Source organism: Tamandua tetradactyla, chromosome 4 (assembly GCF_023851605.1).
Source record: "Tamandua tetradactyla isolate mTamTet1 chromosome 4, mTamTet1.pri, whole genome shotgun sequence".
In the NCBI taxonomy this organism is placed as follows: Eukaryota; Metazoa; Chordata; class Mammalia; order Pilosa; family Myrmecophagidae; genus Tamandua; species Tamandua tetradactyla.
The window spans coordinates 193,140,135-193,164,263 of record NC_135330.1 but is presented as its reverse complement, the minus strand read 5'-3'; the positions used below and the strand labels follow the sequence as shown (position 1 = coordinate 193,164,263).

At 38.7% G+C, this 24,129-nt stretch overlaps 2 long non-coding RNA genes across 3 annotated transcripts in view; one reads left to right on the top strand and one right to left on the bottom strand.

The window, feature by feature from the left end:
- Positions 1-24,129, top strand: part of LOC143679619 (uncharacterized) — a 65,218-nt gene that overhangs the window by 14,905 nt on the left and 26,184 nt on the right. The gene's annotated exons all lie outside the window — the stretch shown is intronic.
- On the bottom strand, positions 2,457-23,521 carry LOC143679617 (uncharacterized). Of its 2 annotated transcripts, XR_013173871.1 has the most exons (4): positions 23,426-23,521; positions 8,722-8,790; positions 5,464-5,673; positions 2,457-3,076 (listed from the first exon to the last, which is right to left on the bottom strand). It is a non-coding gene; the product is annotated as an uncharacterized LOC143679617 (long non-coding RNA). The 2 variants fall into 2 exon arrangements; XR_013173870.1 differs by lacking the exon at positions 2,457-3,076 and having other exon boundaries at positions 4,902-5,673.

Genomic DNA, 24,129 nt, shown 5'->3' with positions numbered 1-24,129 from the left:
CCTGCCCAGCACAATTTAAATTTGTCGAGCCCCATGGCTGTGCAATAAATCTCTTAATATTTACACATACACACATACGTAACCTGTTAGTTCTGTTTTTCTGGAGAACCCTAATAAAACAAACCCACAAATAAACATTTGCAACACTTCCATGAATGCAGAGCTATTAAAAATTTAAATTGCCTGGTGCTCAAGTTTCTAGTTGAGAATGAACAAGGTGATGCCCTGTCTTCCTGTTTCAGTTCTAATGCTGTAAACAGTTCTCTTTTTTTGGTGGAATATTTAATGCCACATTTTTCTCATTTGTGTGCTTTTTGTTGGTGCTCTCGCTGTTTAAAATGGCCTCCAAGTGAGTGCTGAAGTACTACCCAGTGTTCCTCAGTGCAAGGCTGCAATGGGCCTTATGGAGAAAACACCCGTGTTAGGTAAGCTTTGTACATGCAAAGTTGTAGTGCTGTTGGCTGTGAGTTCAATGTTAATGAATTGACAATAGATATTGTGCTGGTTTTCGTGATCTAATTTTGTAGGGGCAGACCTATTGGTTAAAGTGGAAACTTTGGATGGTTTCCAGGGAGATGTGACACACCCAGTTGTGGGTTGGACCTTTTGAATAGATGGAGATGTGACTCTGCCCATTCAAAATAGGTCTTGATTAGTTTGCCGGAATCTTTAAGAGAGCTCATGGGAAAGAAAGAGTGAGAGCTGACACAGAAACAGATGTTTGGAGATGCAGAGGAACATGCCAAAAGGACCTACATGAGACATGAGCCTTTACATGAGATGCTAAGCAAGGCAGAGCCAAGAATTTTGCCCTGGAGAGCTAAGTGCGGGCTCACAGATGCTTAGAGAGGAAGCCACTGGAATGAGAAGCACAAAGCAACCAACCAGGAGCAAGGATTTCAAATGCCAGCCACTTCCTTCCCAGCTGACAGAGAAATTCCGGATGCCATCCAGCCCTGCCATGAGTCAAAGTGGCTTTCTCTAATGCCTTAATTTGGACGTTTTTATGACCTTAGAACTGTAAACTTGCAACATAATAAATCCCCTTTATAAAGGCCAATTTATTTCTGGTATATTGCATTCCAGCAGCATAAACAAACTAAAACATATATTTAAAAGGCATCTTCAAACAGAAGCACACATAACACAAGGTTAGCTATCGATGTGTTGACAAAATATTGTGACCAGAGGCTTGCAAAAGCCTAGCCCTGTATTTCTCCTGGGAGCAGTGTTTCAGTATTCACTAATTCAGTGCTCCTGGGAACTTCATAGAACACATCTGTGAATTACAAGAATCAACTGTACACAAGAAGAGCCATTGTTTGCCTTTCTCTATCTTCTTACTAGATGTCTCAAGTAGTGTTCACTGCTAAGAGGTTGATGTCTACAGATGAGTTGCTTTTCTGTTTTCAGTATCCTCTCATGTGAAAAAAATAACTTTTTCTTGTCATGATCATTTGTTATCCTCATCCTTTGCTCAGGGATTTGTCCACATAATACCTTGCCATTCAGTGAACTTTAGGGCAGCACCCTGTGGCCTAGATGGTGAATAGGCAGAACATTTCTTACTTGATTGTGTTCTAGAGCCCAAGATGGATGGTTAAGATGGGTCCCAAGAAGACTAGCATACATGATATGGGATTGAACTTGTAAAATCTAAGAAGACAACAAAAAGCTGAAATGAGAGGTACTTGGAGCCAGAGGATCTGCCTTTCAGACTTGGTCTTTCTACTTAATGGCTGTGACTTAAAGAGACAGGCAGTAACTTTGAGGTGGGAGTTGGTGGAGTGTCTTGGACATACACCCCGAGCAGTTTCCAAGGTGGCAGGATCAGCCATTAGCAATGCTGGAATCTGATGAAGGACCCTCCCAACTCCTAAAGTTATTATTTGAAACCCAGGAATCTGGTGACCTCCACAAAGGGTTATTTAAGGCTGCTGCTACCAGAGAGGTTGCTAGAGTGGAAGATTTGCTAAAATGAGAATATATGGGTTGAAGCTATGCGTCCAAATTTAGGGAAAGCTGGCCACATACTACAGATTTATTCAGAAAGTGATGCATCTAGAAGCCAAGAAATGTCAAGGATCTCCAAGGGCCACCAGAAACTAGACAGAGGCTTTGGACAGCCTCTCTCTCAGAGCCTTCAGAAGGAAACAACCCCCTGACACCTTGATTTATAGACCTCTCATCTGCTGAACTACGAGAGAGTCAATTTCTGTTGTTCTAAGCCTCCAATCTGTGGTAATTTGCTATGCTAACCCTAAAAAACTAGCACAGACAAGTCTCAGTTTTCTCACCCATGAAAGGACAATAGTCCCACCTCATGGGACTGTGGTGAGGATTAAGAAAGAAATTGTTTATGGAGGCACTTTGATATTGTTTTCATACACTTCCCATTTTTTGCCTACCTTTGAGTAATTTTTTTTTCAAAATCAGACAACTTAACTCATCACTTTTTATTCTTAGTCCCAAAGATGAGAATAAACCTCCAATGTAGAAGCAAAAATACTTTATGTTAGGTGAGTTTTGGACTATGAGTGAGCTGTTTTGAATTGCTATAGCTGGGCAAAATTCCACTGTACTTCAGGGTAGGAGAATAAGTTCCAAAGTTGTTATTTTCAGCCCAGTATTCATTTTCATGGCACAGTGGTCCATATCTGGAATGTAGATGGGCCCTGAGTGTACCTGGGAGTCATTTCTAATGAGGTTTCTGAGACTTGGAAGAGACGCTCAAAGAGTCACAGGTGTTTACACCTGGAAGGTCCTAAAAAATGAAGTCTAGGAGATTTTTAGTGAGTTTAGCTTTCCCAAGAAATTACTTGCGGTGTCCTGAATGTATGTATCACATATGTAGTATTACACAGCAGATTTTTAAAATTTCTCCTTTTCTCCAAGACTTATTTCGTGGTTTTCAAAATCTCTAAATTTTCTAGGTCCTTCCATATAATTTGATCCTCAGTTCTTACGCGTCCCTCGGTTTAGCAGCCCTCCAGCTCCACACTCCGGAAAGACACGGCAACTTGTCTTGGATATTCATGAGTAGCAACAATACGGGCACATCATCAGGCGGCCGATTCTAGAAGGACACAGAGATGAGTTATGCTTGGTTCCACTTTTCGGGAGCCTAGGTGAGGAAGCAGGCTTAGCAGGGATCGCAAAGGACAGGCACAAATGAGTTCTGCCTGCGAATCCCACACGATGTAGGAATGAGGAGGGACGAGGGATTGGAGAATGCTGCCCCCACACACGGTCAGTCCCATGACCCTAATTGCACAGTGAACCTCCCTTGCTCTGCCTCAGTGGAGACAGGGGACAGCGGCAGGGCAATGCGGTCATTAGCCCACAAATGTCACCCTGGCGAGGTGGGGCTGGGGAAGGAGAAGTGAAGAGCAGAACAAGGACTGTGCGTGGGTTACGACAACTCAGCACCTGAGTTTCTGTCTTGTCCATAAAGTTTCTTAGATCCCTGGGAATGGTGCTGACACCTGGAGACCATCAAATAGAGACCTCATAAATTTATAAACCATGCTGTTTGCAATTGTGTTTCCTCCTATTGTTCGTTCATTGTTTTCCTGATATCCTTTCGTTCTTTCTCTGTCTTCCTTTGCTGAGGGAAAGGAAAGAGCATATTGAAATCCTCATGCTTAGCACATAGTCACTCAATAAATGTTACTGAGAAGCCACTAATTAGCAAACGTAGACCCAGGACAGCATGTTGGTCTAGAAAAGATAGGAAGGATCCTGCACTTTGCATTAGTCTTGGGCAGACCTCCCTATAGAGGGCTGACACTCACGGAGATCTCTGTCATATCACCAGCTGGTTACAAGGTCAAGAAACAGACATCTCAGGGAATAAAATTCAGAGCTAGCATTTTTAACTATTAAAATATACAGAGTACAACGAAAGATTATAAGACAAAGAAACAAGAACGATGACCCATGCAGAGGGAGAAGATAAAAATCCAGGAAACACCAGTGAAGAAGACCAGACTGTGAACACACTGGACAAAGATGTTAGTTGTTGTTGCAGCATGGACAGGCCCCGGGAATCGAACCCAGGTCTCTGGCACGGCAGGAGAGAACTCTGCCTGCTGAGTCACCACGCCCTGCCCTGGACAAAGGCTGTTTTTTTTAAAAAAAGATCTTCAATATGCTCAAGGAGGCAAAGGAAGACAGAGAAAGGACTAAAGGATATCAGGAAAATAATGAACGAACAATATGAGAATCCCAATAAAAATACAGAATTTTAAAAATGCTTATTGATTCTCCTCCTCTCACTCCCTTCCTCCCTTTCTTCTCTCTTACGTCTGTAATTTCTGGGTGCCAGCCCCTCTCGTGCTAAGTACTGGGGATTGAAAGATGAATTATACACAGTTGCTGCAGTTGGCTATTTTGTTTTGGAAAATTCTCATAAAAATGGAGATCTACTTATTGATTGTTATTTTCTCCCAAATATATATATATATATACATATATATATATATATATTTTCTTTTTTTCTTGAAGCAGAGCGAGTGCTAAGCCCAGAGGCTTGAAAGGAAGGAAAAACAAATGAAGGTCCAGGGTTTAAGTGGGCGTGGAGGCAGGGTGGGGAAAGAGGAAAGAGAAGCAGGAAACAGTTTATCCAGGGATTGATTTCTAATCCCTCCCTCCAGCATCAATGTACCATTCACAGAGCTGGTTAATTATCAATTTCATGAGAAAGCAAAGCTGCTTTACTCTTTGTAAAGTATGTGAGCACAAAGCAGGCTCTGCCTGACCAGCTTTCCAGTGACTGTCATCAGCTCATTAAAACATTTGCATTTTGCTGAATCAAGTGAGTTGACCACGTCTTCTGCTTGCTGTGTGCCTTACACAGAATAGCTCAAGCAACTTGTTTCGTGTTTCCTTTTTGCATCTTTTTGCCTTGTTTCTTTCCTCCATCTGCCTCCTTAAGACTGATAAAGATTTCTATATTCCCTACTTCCCTTTTCTGCAGGTTTTGATATTATAGATTAAATAGCTGCTTTTAAAATAATTCCCTTAAAAATTTTAACATCATACCTATCAATTTTCCAAAAGAGCCTGAAGTTATCTTCAGATAACTGCTGTCTCCTCCAGAACAGACCAGAGACAGCACACACTCTAACTTTTCATTGACCCTCCCACTGTTCAGGGTTTATTGTGGGAGATGGTTTCATCTTTTTTAAAATTTCAAAATGAAGTTTCTTGGCAGTTAATACATATTTAATTGGATAAATCAATATGTCTTACTAATTTCCAGTTTCACTTCTATTTCTTACATTTGCTTCCTACCCTCTGAGTTTATTTTTCTTTCTCAGTATGCTTTTAGTGATGGTTTGTGGATAGGGAAATGCTCTTAGTCTTTGTATATTTAAAATTTTTACAATTTGCTTTCATTAAAAAAAAAAATGATGGTATGCAGGATATTCTCTGTTTGCCTCTCCAAATTCACTTTTTGACCTTCTCCAGTCTGCTCTGTGCTCTGAGGATGGGATGGTGGGCAGAGGTGGTGTTTCCTTTATGTCCTGCATCAGCGTGCGCTATTCCTCTTTTGATTGCATGTGGAGTTTGGCCAGTCAGAGGTGTTAAAGGACCTCAGGGGCAGGCCACGGTGGCTCAGTGCAGAGTTCTCGCTTGCCCTGCCGGAGACCTGGGTTCGATTCCTGGTGCCTGCCCATGCAAAAAAGAAGGAGATCAGATTTCCAGATATGATGGTATAATCTCATTTCTCTCTGTGCCTTCTCTCTAAGGACAAGTATAAACTCAAGAAATAGCTTGGCTTTCATGAATTATAAGACATGTAAGACACTAATACAAGGTGTTAATAATTGGGTGGCACGTGGGAAAAAATATCCCTAATACAAACTGTGGCTGATAATTAATAGTACTATTTTAATAATCTTTCATCAATTGTAACAAAGGTAGCAACCATTATAAAAAAAGTACAATTATTTAAAAAGTGCCATCATCAATTATAACAATGTTTCCATGCAAGGTGGTGTACGGGAATCTGCATTTTATGCATGATTGCTCAGTAAGTCCATACCTTCTCTAATTAAAAAAAAAATGGAAATAGTTAGAGTTACCAAAGGACGACTCTGGAAGGTGGAAAGAAGAAGGCGGGCTGGTTGAGACCCTGATGCTGGAGGAATAGCACCCAACCAATAGAAAAACAGGGACCAATCCTGGGGTCTCTCCACCACAAATCTAGCAACAGAAGGCAGCCCAGGTAGGCGCTGTCCTCCCCTGGATCAGATGGGGGTCCCGCCCAGCACACAGGCAAGCCCCGCAGCACCCGCAGTGGGGATCTCGGAGGGAAGCCAAGGACAGCAAGCACGTGGGGGACACGCTCTCCTCCCCCACCAGACCTGAGAGCTCCTCCCCATTTGGGAGGGACCAAGTAGTAGGAACACACTGACAAAGGCGGTCACCACAATAAGAGGATGAGCTGGGGACCTTATTGTCCGCATGGGTCTGAGATTCCCTTCCCATGCAAAGAGCATGAGGTCACCTGGCCAAGCAGGACACCTTCAGGCAGCAGCACACACAAGGGCAAGTAGAAGTTCCAGTTGCACCAGGTAAAGCAAGAAGACTAAAGTGACACTGCAAAGGCTCTGAAAACTAATTTTTCATTAGAATTAGAACCCACGCAATAGTCCAGAATCTGCATGGTAAATCTAAACTGGGTGACTATTTGCTAACATAAGAGATTTTAAATAGGACCCAGAGACTTCCAGTGTTACTGGTTATCTACAGGATATCGTAGAAAATCACCCATCATGCCAAGAACCAGGAAAATCACAACCTGAGTAAGAACAGACATTCAACCAACGCCACCGCCAAGGTAGTGAGATATTGGAATTCTCTGCCAAAATTTTAGAGTAGCCATCATGAAAATGTTCAATAAAAATGTAAAGTCTCTTGAAACAAATGAAAAAAAATCCCGGCGAAGAAGTAGAAGTTGTTTTAAAAGAACCAAATGGAAACTATAGAATTGAAAAATAAAATAACTGAAATTAAAAACTCACTAGATGGGCTCAATAGTTAGAGTGGAGATGACAAAGGATAAAATCAGTGAACTTGAAGACTTAACAGAATTTGCACAAACGGAATAACAAAATAGACTGAAAAAAAAGGATAGAACCTCAGGAAACTGGGACAGTAACAAAAAGATTCAGCATTTGTAGAATCAGAATTCCAGAATAAATGGATAAAGAGAGTGGGGCTGAAAGAATATTCAAAGAAATAATGGCTGAAGACTTTCTAAATTTGGTAAAAGACATAAATTTACAGATTTAAGAAGCTGAGTGTTTTAGTTTGTCAGTGCTGCCAGAAATGCAATATACCAGAAGTGGATTGACTTTCATAAAAGTTTCATAAAACTTTTATTAAGTTACAAGTTTACAGTTCTAAGGCCATAACAAGGTCCAAACTAAGTAAGGCATTCAGAGAAAAATATTTTGACTCAAGAAAGGCTGGTCTGGGCAGGCCATGGTGGCTCAGCAGGCAGGAATGCTTGCCTGCCATGCCAGAGGACCCGGGTTCAATTCCCGGTGCCTGCCATGTAAAAATAAATAAAATACTATAAAAAAAGAAAGACTGGTCTGGGTAGGCATGTGGTCTGCTGGTCCTTTGGCTTCTGGTTTCAAACAGCTTCCCTGGGGATATTTTCTTTCTGCATCTCCAAGTATCTCTCTCTGTGTCAGCTCTGATGTTTTTTCCAAAATCCTCTCAAAGAACTCCAATAAATGACCTACCCTGAATGGGTGGAGACACATCTCCATGGAAAGTACCAAATCAAAGGGTCCCACCCACAGTTGGGTGGATCACATCTCCATGGAAACAACTTAATAAAAAAGATCCCACCCACAATATTGAATCAGATTAATGTACATGGCTTTTCTAAGGTACACAACACTTTCAAATGAGCTCACTGAGCAAACCCCAATAGGGAGATCCATGCCAACACATATCATAATTAAACTTCTTAAAAGTAAAGATAAAGAAAAAAAACCTTGAAAGCAGCCAGTGAGAAAAGACACATTACTATAGGAAAACACCAGTTTGAATGATGGTAGATTTCTCATCTTAAACTGTGAAGGCCAGAAGAAAGTGGCACAACGTTTTTCAAGTGCTGAAACAAAGAACCGTCAACCATGAATCCTATATCTGGCTGAGGTCATTTGAAGCTGTATATATCCCAGAAAAGCATATTCTTAAATTTACCCCATTCCTGTGGGTGTGAACTAATCATAAGTACTAACTTTTGATGAAGTTACTTCAGTTAAGGTGTGGTCCAGCCCAGTCAAGATGGGACTTCATCCTATTACTGAGTCCATTATAAGCAGAATGAAAAGCAGACAGAGAGAAAGCCATGGAAGCAAGAAGCTGAAACCAATAGAACCTGGAAGAGAAAGGAGAGACCAGAAGACGCTGCCGTGTTCATTACCATGTGAAAAGCTACCGGCTAAGAATCACTGGCAGCCAGCCCCAGGGTCTTTGGGGAGAAAATATTACCTTGATAACAACTTGATTTGAACTTTCTTTTAGCCTCCAGATTGTAAGCTAATAAATTCCCATTGCTTAATGCAACCCATTTCATGGTATTACCTTGAGCAACGCAGGAAACTGAAACACTGGTGACCCTTTCCTTCAAAGGGGAAAAAAGACATTTTCAGATGAAAGAAGATTAACAGAATTTGTTGCTAGCAGACTTACCCTAAGAGAAGGTGTGAAGGAAGTCCTTCAAACAGAAAGGAAATTGATGAAAGAAGGAATCTTCGAGCTCTGGGAAAAACAATGGAAAGACCATAACATTGGGGGAATACAATAGATTATTTTTCTCTTCATGAGTTTTATAAATCATATTTGATGATTGAAACAAAAATAGTAACACCATTTTTGTTTTGTAATCATATTTGATTTTGATAATGATATTTAAAAGCAGGGAAGGTAAAGGTATCTAAATGGGAGAGAGATTTCCACATTTCACTCCAAGTGCTAAATATTAGTACTAATTGGCTATGATAAACAGTGAAAGCATATTGCAATATTGAGAACAGCCATTAAGAAAACTATACAAAGAAGTCACTCAAAAATATATATTTGTGGGCAGTGCAATGGTGGCTCAGTGGCAGAGTTCTCGCCTGCCATGCTGGAGACCCAGGTTCGATTCCTGGTATCTGCCCATGCCAAAAAAAAAAAAATATATATATATATATATATATATATATATACACACACACACACACACGCACATATATATATATACACACACACATAAAACTGGAGTTAATAAACATATATATTTGTTTATTAACTCCAGTTTTATGCACTTTAAAAACTTCCCTTGAAACTTCTTCCTTAACCATGTCTTTTTTCAAAGTGTGTTGTTTAACTTTCACATGTTTTGGAGGTTTGCCTGTTGTGTTTGTTATTGACTTCTAGTTTGACTCCATTATGATATGAAAAGTACATAAAACTAGATGAAAATGAAAATACACCATAACAAAATATGTAGGGTTCAGTTAAAGCAGCACTGAGAAAGAAGTATATAGCACCAAAGGTCTACATTGAACATCACCTCAATTAACACAGAAAACACATTCATCTAAAGCCAGCAGCCTATTTTGATAAACACACTCATGAGGCTAGGTATAGAAATGGACGTCATCAGTGTGATAAAAGACACATATGAAACACCCACAGCTAACATCATACTCAATGGTGACAGCCTGAGAGCTTTCCCCTAAGCCCAAGAACAAGTTAAAGATGCCAGTTTTCACCTCTACCATTCAACGTTGTGCTTGGCGTTCTAACCAGAGCAAGGTAAGAAAAAGGAATAAAAGACATCCAACCTGAAAAGGAAGGAGTAAAATTACTTTTGTTTGCAGATGACGTGATCTCATATATAGAAAATCCTGAAGAATTCATAAGAAACTTACTCGAGTTAATAAACAAATTCATCAAATTTGCAGAGTACAAGATTAACATTCAAAAAACCGTTTTGTTTCTATACATTAACTATGAAGAATCTGAACAGAAAATTCATAAAATGAAATTTTATTCAGCCATAAAAAGGAATGGCTTTCTGATAAATCCCGCAACATGGATGAACCTTGAAAGTATTATGCTTAGGTGAAATAAGCCAGATACAAAAGACCAAATATTATATAATTTCACTTATGTGAAATACCTAGAATAAGCCAGTCATTGAGGCAGAATGTGGAACTGGGAATAGGGGTAATGAGGCGTTATTGCTTAATGGAGACAGAGTTTCTGTTGGGGTGATGAAAAGTTTTGACAATGAATGGTGTTGATGGTAACACAGCATTGTAAATGTAATTATTGCCATTTAATTATACAGTTAGGAAAGGTTAAAGGTCAAATATTGTGTTATATATATGTTACCAAAAGAAAAAATAGAAAATAAGTTGGGCATCTTTGTGTGGGCCTGTTTCTGGGTTCTCTATCTTGTTCCATTGATCTATGCATCTATCCCTTTCCCAATACCGCTACTATCTTAATTAATGTAGTTGTACAGTAAATTTTAAAATCAGTAGGGTGATTTTTGTCACTTAATCCTTCTTTTTCAAAACTGTTCTACCTGTTTTAGTTCCTTTGTCTTTCCACATAAATTTCAGATTAAACTTGTTCATTTCTACAGAAAATTTTTTCTTGGATTTTAGTGTAAATTGTGTTAAACCTCCAGATCAGTTTTGGGAAAATGACATTCATGTTATGTTGAATCTTCTTATTTGTGAACATGGTATAGTACCATTTATTATTGTCCTCTTTGATTTCTTTTATCAGTGTTTTGTACTCTCTTGCCTCCTAAAAAGTTTACTTTGCCTATTGTTTGATTTTCAACCTTCCCCTTCAAGTTTTTTTTTTTTTTTCGCTTTTTAAATTGTGTAACATATATACAAAGCAAAAAAAGAAAAAAAGCAATAGTTTTCAAAGCACTCTTCAACAAGTATTTATGGACAGATCCTAGAGTTTGTCATGGGCTACCACACAGTCCTCTCAGATTTTTCCTTCTAGCTGCTCCAGAATATAGGAGGCTAGAAGAAATGCATATGTATTTTATCATCAATTTTTCTTTTTTGTGAAAAACAACATATATACCAAAACCCAAGAAATTTCAATGCACAGCACCACAATTAGTTATAGAACAGATTTCAGAATTTGGTTTGAGTAACAATTCCACAATTTAAGGTTATTACTTCTAAAATCCTGGAGACTAATGCAATATCAATATAATGATTCAGCAACCATACTCGTTTGTTAAACCCTCCCTTCTCTGTATAACTCCACCATCACCTGTAATGTTTTCCCCACTCCTCAGAGGTGTTTGGGCTATGCCCATTCTAACTTTTTCACGTCAGAATGGCTGTTAATAATAAGGAGTAGAGAGATGGAACTAGCTGATGTTCTGGAAAGGCTGGCCCCTCTAGGTTTCAAGACTTATCTGGTCCAGGGACCCATCTCCCCCTCCAAGTTTTTATAATGAATATTTCTTATAAACAACGTGTAGATGAGTTTTGCTTTTCCTCCTCAGCGATCACTTTCACTTTATCTTCTACTTTACTTTTTTGTTTTCTTATTTTACTTTATTTGCTTTGCATTTTTGGTAATTGATCAAATTAGTTTCTGCTTTCTTCCTTTCCTGATGTTAATTTGAAACTTTTTGCTGTACTTTCTACTCCATATCCCCTTTCTAATCATCATCTTTGAATCCGTACTGCTATACCATATCCAAGATGATATGTCAGCTACAATTACTCCACCAAGAGCTCTATTCATGCCAAGTTCTCCCTGTTCCCCACGTGAAGAAAGTTTTAGTGTTAATACTCTTCTGAATTATGCCGACATCTCCTGTATGTTGCTGAAGTGATTGTTTTTAGTTCTAGACTATTGTCAGGCTTACTCTTGTAGTGTATTTCTTATATTTCACAGTTTATTTGTGTTCAGAGTACATATTCCCAGTCAGTCTCCCAATATCCATTTAGATAAACCATATATATTGCAAAATTCTTTTTCTCCTCTTCTGTTTTCCTCCTTTATCAAATTTCTTCGTCTCTTATCCCACCCCTCCTATCCCTCCTCCTTGTTTTTGGAAACTTTTTTTCAGGTGACTGAAATGTGACTATTGATCTCTTTATCCTTTCATCTCAGCAAATATCTTACCTTTACTCTAATAAATCAGTAATATCTCGACATGTTATAAATTCATGGGTCCTAATACATTTTCCTTCGTAATTTTTAAACATTGTCCCACCATTCCACTAGCTTCCGATATGGGAAATCCTGTGCAGTCGATTTTTTTCTTCTGTAAGTAACTTGTTCTTTCAGTCCAGATGTTTGCAAAGTTTCTGTTTGGCTTTGGAATTTCTTTGGAATCCAGGACATGCCTAGATGTGTGCCTTTTTAATCACTTCTTCTAAGCTTGCATAAATAGGTCAGTCAATAAGCAAAATTTTCCTTAATCGTTTCTTTATTACCCTTTCTTCTACTTCTTTTTTCTTCCTTCTGGCATGTGTATTATTTGTTATTGGTTCTCCAAGGTCTTTTTGTTCCAAGTACCTTTTATTTTCCTTTATATTTTCTCTTTGTATTTTTGTTCTAGGTTTTGAAATTATTTCTTCTGCTTGGTCTTACAATCATATTTTTAAATCTCAATAGTGGCAAGTCTCTCATTTGACTCATCTGTTGAATTCTTAAGTTTGGAAAGTTTAAAAAAAATTGCTAGAGTTAGACTTATGTTTAAATTAAACATCTTTAAGTATTAATTATGGTAATGTTAATTACTGTAACAGACAACCTCCCAAATCTCATCACTTTGTTCCATATAGCTGTTCAGGGATTCAGACTGACAATGACTCTAACATCTATAAAATGTTATTTAAAAAGATAGATGTAGACACCATGAAAAACGCACCAGGATCTAAGTGAGAAAGTTTTTAGGCACATTAGCATTGGAAAAGGAGCAGAAGTAATGGGCGTGTGCCACGAGGAATAGACATATGTTAAAATTTTTTTTTTTTTTGCTTGGCTCTCCCCTCCTTAAATGGTATCTATGTTTCCAGTTTCCATCTGACCCAGAGGTGGACAAAGGCTTCTTTCTGTTGGACATTTCCCAAGTTTCTTTATTTGCCTTTTCCTTCCTACATTCTTCAGCAGCGAAGCACAGAATAGCATGGTACTTAAGAGCTTATGCCCTGGTGTAAAGATAGATCTAAATTCAAGCCTTGGTTCTAGCACTAACTAGTTCTGAGACTTTGATCTGGTCACTTTGTTAGCCTTGCTAACAAACTGCAAAATGGGGTAAAAATAATGGCTACCTTATAAGGTTTTTCCAAAGATTAAATAAAACCGTGACTTTACCAGACTTCAGCATAATGTCTAACAGGTATGTGAGCTCAGTATCCATCAGTTACCATTATTATGGTTGGTTCAGCCACTTTGAAGACTTAACCTATACATTTTCTGCAGAACATTTCTAAATCTATGTCTCCAGCCCTAAGCACCTTCCTGAGTTTTTGCAACCAGCTGCACAACACTACTTGGCTCTTTGGCTGGAATTTAAGGTGTTCAAGTAACTAGTCCAAACTTACCTTCTTAATCTTATCTCCCATAATACTATGCTTTGAATACATTCTTGCAAATCTTAACTTTTTGCCATTTCCCTTTTGCTCTTTGCTCCTTCCACCTGGAATGTTTTTGCTTATTTCTTCTTATCAAGATTAAACTTATTTCTTAAGAGCAAGCTCAAATGCCACCTTTTCCTGACTTTCCCAATTGAAGGAGAACTCATCTAACTCCTACTTTTCATAGAAGCTTGTTTTACTCTTCTTAGCATTCACGGTGCCTCCCATAACTGTTAGCTCCCTATATAAGTCAGAAATTTCTCAGCTGCAAGTGACAGGATATCAATGCAAATTAGCAAAGAGGGAATTCAGAGGCCCAGATAATCTGAACTATTAAGGACAACTCAGGCACAACTACATCCAAACCCTCAGACCAGGTTATCAGGGCTCTCTACCTCTGCATCTAGTTTTTGCTTCCTTTTGTGAGTAGGCTTAATTCTTATCTACTGATAACTGGTTTCCTCTTTGGAGGGAAAATGGGCCTCAGTTAATCCAATGCCTTTATCTTTAACAGTTTATGATCCAAGTGGAAGAGAAACTCCTCATCTAGCTCCAGAAGATAAATCCTAGGGAAGAAATCTGGCTTGTCCAACTCGAGTGGCCTGCCAGTTCCTGGACCATTTAGTGGCCTGTGGGATGGAAGGGTCTGATTTTCCATGTCTGAGTCGTGTGCTCATCCCCAAAGGAAGAGGAAGAGAAATACTGCTGGAAGGATCAGAGGATCTCCTATTACAGCTCACTGTTCACCGATGCCATGTTGTAACTCCTGGGAGACTGGGACCATGTTTTATTTACCATAAAGCACCCGAATAAGGCCTCGTTCAGGATAAATGCTTAGCAAGTTTTTATTGGGGTGAACATATAAGCTGCTCTAGTACCAAATTGGGAGTTTCAATAGGCACATTTTCGATAGAATAGTCAGGCTTTGGAAAATAATTTAATTGTTGGACGGATATATTATTTATTGGTGGATGGCATATATGCACAAAATCAATGGATAGTAGTAACCCCCAGTAAAGGCAATAGTTGCAAACTCTTTTCATGGAAGTTACTTGTAAATAGAAAATTTGACTTTTCTTTCACCTTGAGGTAAAATATGTCTTTCTCAAAAAATGTGACGTTGGGAATAACTTGGTTCTAGTCAAGGCAGAGTTAACCAAAAGATGCAAAAATGGGATTTAGGCATCATAGTGTTTGTGCTATAGCTTCTACCACAGCAGTGGGACCCGGAACTATAAACACGCTCTTCCAGTGGGCAGTGGGTGATACAAAATGGAGAATTGATGCAGTTTTCTTGGAGCTGACTCTTTGAGGGGGAGGATTAATGATTCAAACATAGAAACTTTGCCTGTGGGTTTAGGAAGCACGAGGAGTTGAGATACTGAAAGCAAGGGTGGGCCAGGAGTGCCGACTAGAAGAATGTACGCCCGTAAAAGGGAAAGGAAAAATCCTGTGGGGAGAAAACAGGGAATTCCTTAAGTGTGGGCTCAGTACTTTTTACAGAGACCCAAGGAATAGACTGCAGGCAAAGGCAGAAAGAACCTTATCTTCCTGATGACCTAAAGAAGTAACACTGACCTGGGGTGAGATGTAAGGGTGAACTAGGAAGTAAAATGAGGTAGACCATTAAAATACTAATTATGTCAGTGGAGCAAAGTTAAAGTAGCTGAAACATAGTTGTAACTGTCTACTGGATTACCAGTTATTTAACTCCTTCCTTCATCCAGCAAACATTTTTTGAGCACCTGTTATGTGCTAGGTGCTGAGGGCACATGCACATACATGCACAATGGGTTTTTCTGAATCATTTAGGGTAAGTTACATATGTCATGGCTCTTTATCCTAAACTATTACAGTTTGCATTTCTTAAGCATAGGGACATGGTGGGAGATGACTGTCGGGGATGAATCCAGCCGGGCACCATGGGATCAACAACCATCCTGACCAAAAAGAGGGAGAGAAGTGTAACTAATAAAGTATCAGTGACAGAGAGAGTTCAAATAGAGTCGAGAGGCTACTCTGGAGGCTGCTCTTACACAAACTTCAGGTAGACCTTGCTACCTATTATAACCTGCCAACCCCCAACCAAAACCATTCCAGCCAATCCTAAAAAACACCTAGGGCAATATATAAGATTCCACAAGGGTTCCAGGCACTAGAATAACTTTCAAGAAAGCTACAACCTCCATATGGGTCCCTGGTCCAGATAAGTCCTGAAACCTAGCCCAGCCTCTCCAGAACATCAGATAGTTCCATCTCCCAACCCCGTATTAATGACAGACCCTTCCAATATGAAAAAGTTAGAATGGCCAAAGCCCAAAGACCCCTAAAGAGAGGGGTGGAAAGATCAAAGGTGATGATGGAGAAGATAGGATTTAACAAATGAATATGAATGCTGAATTATTAAATTGATATCTCTTTTAGCCTCCAGTATTTTAGAGCAGCTAGAAATAAAGACTAAAATTGTGGAGTTGTGGCCCATGTCAAACTCTGAAATATGTTCTACAACTAATTGTGGTGCTGTGCTTTGAAATTTATAGCTTTTTGTATATGTGTTATTTTTTTTTTTTACAAAAATGTCTATTGTGATGATAAAAAAAAAATATTTACACCTTCTAGCCTCCTGTATTCTGGGGCAGCTAGAAGGAAAAATCTGAGGGGATCATATGGTAGCACATGACAAACTCTGGGATCTGTCCTGTAACTACTTGTTGAAGAGTACTTTGAAAACTATTGCTTTTTTATTTCTTTGCTTTGCATATATGTTATACTATACAGTAAAAAAGTTGAGAAAACAGTGAGCGAAGTAGGCAAACGGAAGTTAAGGCACCATTCAATAAATACTTGTTAAAGAAATGGAAAAAACAGAACAAAAAAAGAATAGGGATATGCCCTTATGGAAACACAGTACCATTGTCAATTTTATTTTGCCACGTGAAACCTGGCTCAGCCTAAGTCAATAAAAGCGTCATTGGAATTTCATGGAGAGTGCATTACATTCATAAATTGTCTTATTGTGTCTTGATGATGCTGAGACAGCCAAACCAAGAACAAGACATAGCTTTCCACTTAAGTGTTTTTTTTGTCTTTCAGGAGTGTTTTCTTTGTAAAGGTTTCAAATGTTTCATGATAAATTTATTCCTAAATATGCTATCTTTTTTGTTGGTGTTTAAGAGGGTGGTGGTTTCTCATACATTAAGACTTTAATAATAACTAGTTATTATTTAGATATATGAATCCTACTGATGTTTGTTTTTTTTTTTATACATGGGCAGGCACCAGGAATCGAACCCAGGTCCTCTGGCATGGCAGGTGAGCATTCTTGCCTGCTGAGCCACCGTGGCTTGCCCCCTATTGATTTTTGCATGTTAATTTTATATCCTGCTCTACTGATAAATTCTAAATTCTTTTTTTTGTCTTTTCTCTTTCTTTTTTTTTTAACTTTTTTATTAATTAAAAAAATTAATAAACAAAACATTAAGGTATCATTCCATTCTACATATACAATCAGTAATTCTTAATATCATCACATAGTTGCATATTCATCATTTCTTAGAACATTTGCATGATTTAGAAAATGAAATAAAAAGATAAGAGAAAAAGAAATAAAATGATAACAGAGAAAAAAAAAGATTATACATACCATACTCCTTACCCCTCGCTTTCATTTACCACTAGCATTTTAAACTAAATTTATTTTAACATTTGTTCCCCCTGTTATTTATTTTTATTCCATATGTTCTACTCTTCTGTTGATATAGAAGCTAAAAGGAGCATCAGACACAAGGTCTCATTGTGAAAGCTATATCATTGTTCAATCATCATCAAGAAACATGGCTACTGGAACACAGCACTACATTTTCAGGCAGTTCCCTCCAGCCTCTCCACTACATCTTGAACAACAAGGTGATATCTACTTAATGCATAAGAATAACCTCCAGGATAACCTCTCGACTCTGTTTGGAATCTCTCAGCCATTGACACTTAGTCTCATTTCACTCTTCCCCCTTTGGTCGTGAAGGTTCTCTCAATCCCTTGATGTTAATTCTCAGCTCATTCTAGGGTTTTTCTCAGTCCCTTGATGCTGAGTCTCAGCTCATTCCAGGATCTCTGTCCCACATTGCCAGGAAGGTCCACACCCCTGGGAGTCATGTCCCACGCAGAGAGGGGGAGGGTGGTGAGACTGCTCCCACGCAGAGAGGGGGAGGGTGGTGAGACTGCTCGTCATGTTGGCTGGAGAGAGAGGCCACATCTGAGCAACAAAAGAGGCTCTCTTGGGGGTGACTCTTAGGCCTAAATTTTAAGTAGACTTGACTTATCCTTTGTGGGGTTAAGTTTCATATGAACAAATCCCAAGACTGGGGGCTCAGCCTATAGCTTTGGTTGTCCACACTGCTTGTGAGAATATCAAGAATTCAACTTGGGGAAGTTGAATTTCTCCCCACTCTTACCATTCCCCGAAGGGGGCTTGCAAATACTTTTCCAGTCACTGATCAAATCACTCTGGGATTCATCGGGGCATCAATCTGGACAAACCATGAAAATCTCATGTCCTACCTGAGATTCCAAGTACTTATGCCATTCAAACAAACTATCTACATGAGTTATATTAGGAAATGCTCTAGTCAAAATATAAATTTTGTAACAAATAAACATTTTTTGCTTTAGTCTCACACATAAGGTGACATTTTAAAGTATTAATTATCATCTATTTTCAGCACCCTGCAATAATGACATTCCTTTGTTCTTCCTCATGCAAAAACATTTTTAAAATTTGTACATTGTACATTTCACTATTATTATACACTCTAGGCATTCCTAGATTATACCATCTCGATCTTTACCATCTATCTTTCTTTCTGATTTCATTTATGTCCCCAGCCCTCCTCCCTCTATCATTCTCACATGCAGCTTCATTCAGTGTTTTAACATGATTACATTACAGTTAGGTAGTATTGTGCTGTCCATTTCTGAGTTTTTATATTCAGTCCTGTTGCACAATTTGTATCCCTTCAGCTCCAGTTACCCAGTATCTTACCCTATTTCTATCTCCTGATGGTCTCTGTTACCAAGGAAATATTCCAAGTTTATTCACTAATGTCAGTTCATATCAGTGAGACCATACAGTGTTTGTCCTTTTGTTTCTGGCTAATCACACTCAGGATAATGTCCTTAAGGTCCATTCATGTTGTTACATACTTCATAAGTTTATTCTGTCTTACAGCTGCATAATATTCCATCTTATGTAAATGTCACAGTTTGTTTAGTCAACTGTCTGTTGATGGACATTTTGGCTGTTTCCATCTCTTGGTAATTGTTAATAATGCTGCTATAAACATTGGTGTGTAAATGTCCATTTGCGTCCTTGGCCTCATGTCCTTTGAGTAGAGACAGCATATAGATGTGCCCTGTTTTTTAATCCATTCTGCCAGACTATGTCTCTTGATTGGAGAGTTTAATCCATTAACATTCAGTGTTATTACTGCATGGGTAGTACTTTCTTCTACTATTTTGCCTTCTGGATTTTATATGTCATATCTAATTTTCCTTCTTTTTACCTTTACTCATAGTCTTCCTTTCTACACTCTTCTCCACACCTCTCTCTTCTGTCTTCGTATCTGTCTCTAGTGTTCCCTTTAGTATTTCTTGCAGAGCTGGTCTCTTGGTCACAAATTCTCTCAGTGATTTTTTGTCTGAAAATGTTTTAATTTCTCCCTCATTTTTGAAGGACAATTTTGCTGGATATACAATTCTTGGTTGGCAGTTTTTCTCTTTTAATAATTTAAATATATTATCCCACTGTCTTCTCGCCTCCATGGTTTCTGCTGAGAGATCTGCACATAGTCTTATTGGGCTTTCCTTGTATGTGATGGATTGCCTTTTCTCTTGCTGCTTTCAAGATCCTCTCTTTCTCTTTGACCTCTGACATTCTGATTATTAAATGTCTTGGAGTATGTCTATTTGGATCTATTCTCTTTGGGGTACGCTGCACTTCTTGGATCTGTATTTTAAGTTTTTCATAAAAGTTGGGAAATTTTCAGTGATAATTTCCTCCATTAGTTTTTCTCCTCCTTTTCCCTTCTCTTCTCCTTCTGGGACACCCACAACATGTATATTCATATTGTCTTTCAATTCCCTGAGTCCCTGCTCATATTTTTCCATTTTTTTCCCTATAGTTTCTGTTTCTTGTTGGATTTCAGATGTTCCATCCTCCAGTTTTGAAATCCTATGTTCTGTCTCTCAAAATCTACCATTGTAAGTTTCCATTGTTTTTTTCATCTCTTCTACTGTGTCTTTCATTCCCATAAGTTCTGTGATTTGTTTTTTCAGACTTTCAGTTTCTTCTTTTTGTTCTTTTCTTGCCTTCTTTATATCCTCTCTCAATTCATTGATTTGGTTTTTGATGAGGTTTTCCATGTCTGTTCATACGTTCTGAATTAATTGTTTCAGCTTCTGTATGTCATTTGAATTGTTGGTTTGTTCCTTTGACTGGGCCATATCTTCAATTTTCCTAGTGTGATTTGTTATTTTTTGCTGGCATCTAGGCATTTAATTACCTTAATTAGTTTATTCTGGAGATTGCTTTCACTTCTTTTATCTAGAGTTTTCTTGCTGGATGAATTCGTTGTCTATCTGTTCTTTGACATTCTGTTCAGCTTTATCTGGACCTTTAGCTTAAGTTTTGTTTAACAGAGGAGAATTTTTCAGTTCTTGTTTTCTTGTTTCTTGCCCTGCTTGTGTGGTGCCTTCCCCCTTCCCCCACACTTAGGAGGGTCTACTTAGATATTGTAGACCCCAGCCGGATTTTCCCAGACCAAACTGGCCTCCTATCAGGAGGAAAGAGTCACCTGCGTTGGTTTTCCCTGAGGGTGAGACCCAGCAGGTTGAAAGACTTTCCTGTGAAGTCTCTGGACTCTGTTTTTCTTATCCTGCCCTGTGTGTGGTGCTTGTCTGACTGCAGGTCCCACCAGCATAAGATGATGTGGTACCTTTAACTTTGGCAGACTCTCCCTGCTGGGGGCGTGGTGGAGACAGAGGAGAGGTTGTAGGCTGGTTTTAATGGCTTCAAATTACCAAGCCCTGGTGTCTGAATTCCTTGAGGGAGGGGTTCCACCTGAGTTGGGCTTCACCCCTTCCCTGGGGAAGGCACAGGCTCCAGAGAAGCCCCCAAAAGAGCTCACTTCTGCCTATGCCTGGGGCAGTTGCACCCTGAAAAGTCCTGCTGCTGTATCCAGAGGCAGTCAAGCCTTTGTAGATACACAGCCACAAAAACCTGTGTTTCCTTCTTTTTCTTTTCCCCTTTTTCTGTCAGTCCTGCCCCCTTGGCACCGGGGCAAAACTGAGCAACCTCCACTTTGATCAGGTTCACCTAAGCTGGGGGCCTATTTTTAGTAGTCAGAATTTGTTAATTAGTTCCACAATTGGCATTTGATTGTGCCCAGTCCCTGCTGCTGGTCAAGTCCTTTCCTTTCCCCTCTGGGAAGCGGCCTGTGGGGGAGGGGCGCTGGCCGCCGCAGCTTTGGGCACTCACGGTTCTGGGGGTGCTCGCAGCCGGTTCAGCTGGTCCAGACTGGGGTACACTGTGTGTCTGGTCACTGACGTGGCCCCAGGAGCTGTTCTGTACTGTTTCTGGTTATTTAGTAGTTGTTCTGGAGGACGAACTAAAACGCGTACATTGTTAAGCCGCCATCTTGACCCGGAAGTCCTGATAAATTCTTTTATTGTTTGAATTTCCATGTATGGCTTTCTGCCATCTGCTAATACAGATAGTTTTATTTTTAATTTTCTTGTTCTTATATCTTTAATTGTTTTCTCTAGTCTAATGATATTGGCTGATAACTCTAGAATAATGGGAATGCCTCTTGGGTTTTCCATTAATAAGATGCTAGCTTTAGCATTGAATTTGTGTATTTTGGCAAATCTAACCCATTTCTATTTTCTCAAGAAATTAAAAAAATTTTTTATTATAGTAACATATGAAGAATTCAAAATTTTCCATTTTAATTCCTTTTTTTTACTTTGAAAAACTCCTGTTTTGATGTGTTGTCTTCATAATTTTTTTATTTTTAACTTTTTTTTATTGTTTGGTATGACATATGTACAAAGCAAATAAATAAATGAGTAATAGTTTTCAAAGCACTCTTCAGCAAGTAGTTACAGGGCAGATCCGAGAGTCTGTCATGGGCTACCATGCGATCCTCTCATTTTTTTCTTTCTAGCTTTTCCAGAGCGTAGGAGGCTGGAGGGCTTTAAATATTTTTTTATCATCAAAATCGACTTTTTTCCCTTCTTTTTTGTGAAAAATAACATATATACAAAAAAAGCTATCGATTTCAAAGCACAGCACCACAATTAGTTGTAGAACATATTTCAGAGTTTGACATGGGTTACAATTTCAAAATGTTAGGTTTTTACTTCTAGCTGCTTTAAAATACTGGAAACTAAAAGAGATATCAATTTAATGTTAATTACTTTTAAGTGTACAGTTTAGTGGTATTTATTAAAGTCAAAATAATGGTCTACCATCACCAACATCTATTACCCAAACTTTTTCATCATCTCAAACAAAAACTCTGTACCCGTTAAACAAAACCTTCCTTTTATACTCAGGTCTCCTCCCTGGTAACCTGTAACCCACTACCTGCTTCTATGAATTTACTTATTCTGGTATTACCTGTAAGTGAGATCACACAATATTTATCTTTTTTTGTGACTTGTTTTTTGCACCTACCATGATATTTTTGAGGTTTATTTATGTTGTAGTATGAATCAGAATAATATTCTATCGTCTATACAATACTTTTGTTCATCCATTCATCTGTTGATGGATGCTCGAATTGCTTCTACCTTTTGTCTGTTGTGAATAATGCTGTGATGAACATTAGTGTACAAATATCTGTTCGAGTCTCTGCTTTCAGTTCTCTTTGGGTACATGCCAAGAAGTAGGATTGCTGGGTTGTATGGTAATTCTGTGTTCTTTTAGCGGTAAACTGCTAAACGGATTACCACAGTGGCTACATCATTTTACAGTCCCATTAACAATTTATTTACATTCGCATTAACACTTGTTATTCTCTGTTTTAAAAAAATAATTGCCATCTGAATGGGTGTGAAGTGGTATCTCATTGTGATTAAAAATTTTTTTTATCATTTTTAAATTGTGAAATATAACAAATATACAAAAAAAAAACACCCCAATAAATTTCCAAGTACATTTTAACAAGCAGTTATAGAACAGATTTTAAAGTTTGGTATGGGCTACAGTTCCACGAGTTTTTGTTTTTTTCTTCTAGCTGCTCCAAGACACTGGAGACCAACAGAAATATCAACATAATGATTGTGCAGTCGTACCCACTTGTTAAATTCTGTTATCCTATATTAAGAACTTACGTTTTTTACTTTTTTATCATCACAATCGACTTTTTTTCCTTCTTTTTTTTGGTGGACAATAACATATATACAAAAAAGCTATAGATTTCCAAGTACAGCACCACAATTAATTATAGAACATATTTGACTTTGACATGGGTTACAATTTCACAATTTTAGGTTTTCACTTCTAGCTGCTCTAAAATACTGGAGAGTAAAAGAGATATCAGTTTAATGATTTGGCTTTCATATTCATTTGTGAAGTCCTATATTTTATGTATTATTCCACCATCACCTTTGATCTTTCCATACCTCTCATTGGGGTTGTTTGGGCTATGGCAATTCTAAATTTTTGATATTTTGGAGGGATCTGTCACTAATATGGGGTAGGGAGATGGAACTACCTGATGTTCTGGAGAGGCTGGGCTAGGTTTCAGGACTTATCTGGACCAGGGACCCATCTGGAGGTGGTAGCTTTCTGGAAAGTTACTCTAGTGCCTGGAACTCTTGTGGAATCTTATCAATTGTCCTAGGTGTTCTTTAAGATTGACTGGAATGATCCTGGTTGGGGGTTGGCAGGTTATGATAGGTAGCAAGGTCTACCTGAAGTTTGCATAAGAACAACCTCCAGAGTAGCCTCTTGACTCTATTTGAACTCTCTCTGATACTGATACTTTATTAATTACACTTCTTTTTCCCCATTGGCCACAATGTAATTGTTGATGCCACAGTGCCAGGTCTGGATTCATCCCTGGGAGTCATCTCCCATGCCACCAGGGAAACTTTCATCCTTGGATGTCATGTCCCACATAGGGGGAAGGCAATGATTTCACTTACAGAGTTGGGCTTAGAGAGACTGAGGCCACATCTGAACAACAAAAGAGGTCCTCCAGAAGTAACTCTTAGGCATGGCTATAGGTAGTCTAGTCTTCTATGCTACCTACATAAACTTCACAAGAGTAAGCCTCATGATCGAGGGCATGACCTATTGATTTGGTTGTCCCTAAAGTTTGACACAGTATCAGGGGATTCCCTGATGGTAAAGTTTAATAGTTCCATAGTCTTTCTCCCCTCCCTCAGGAGATTTTGCCGATACTTTTTGATTATC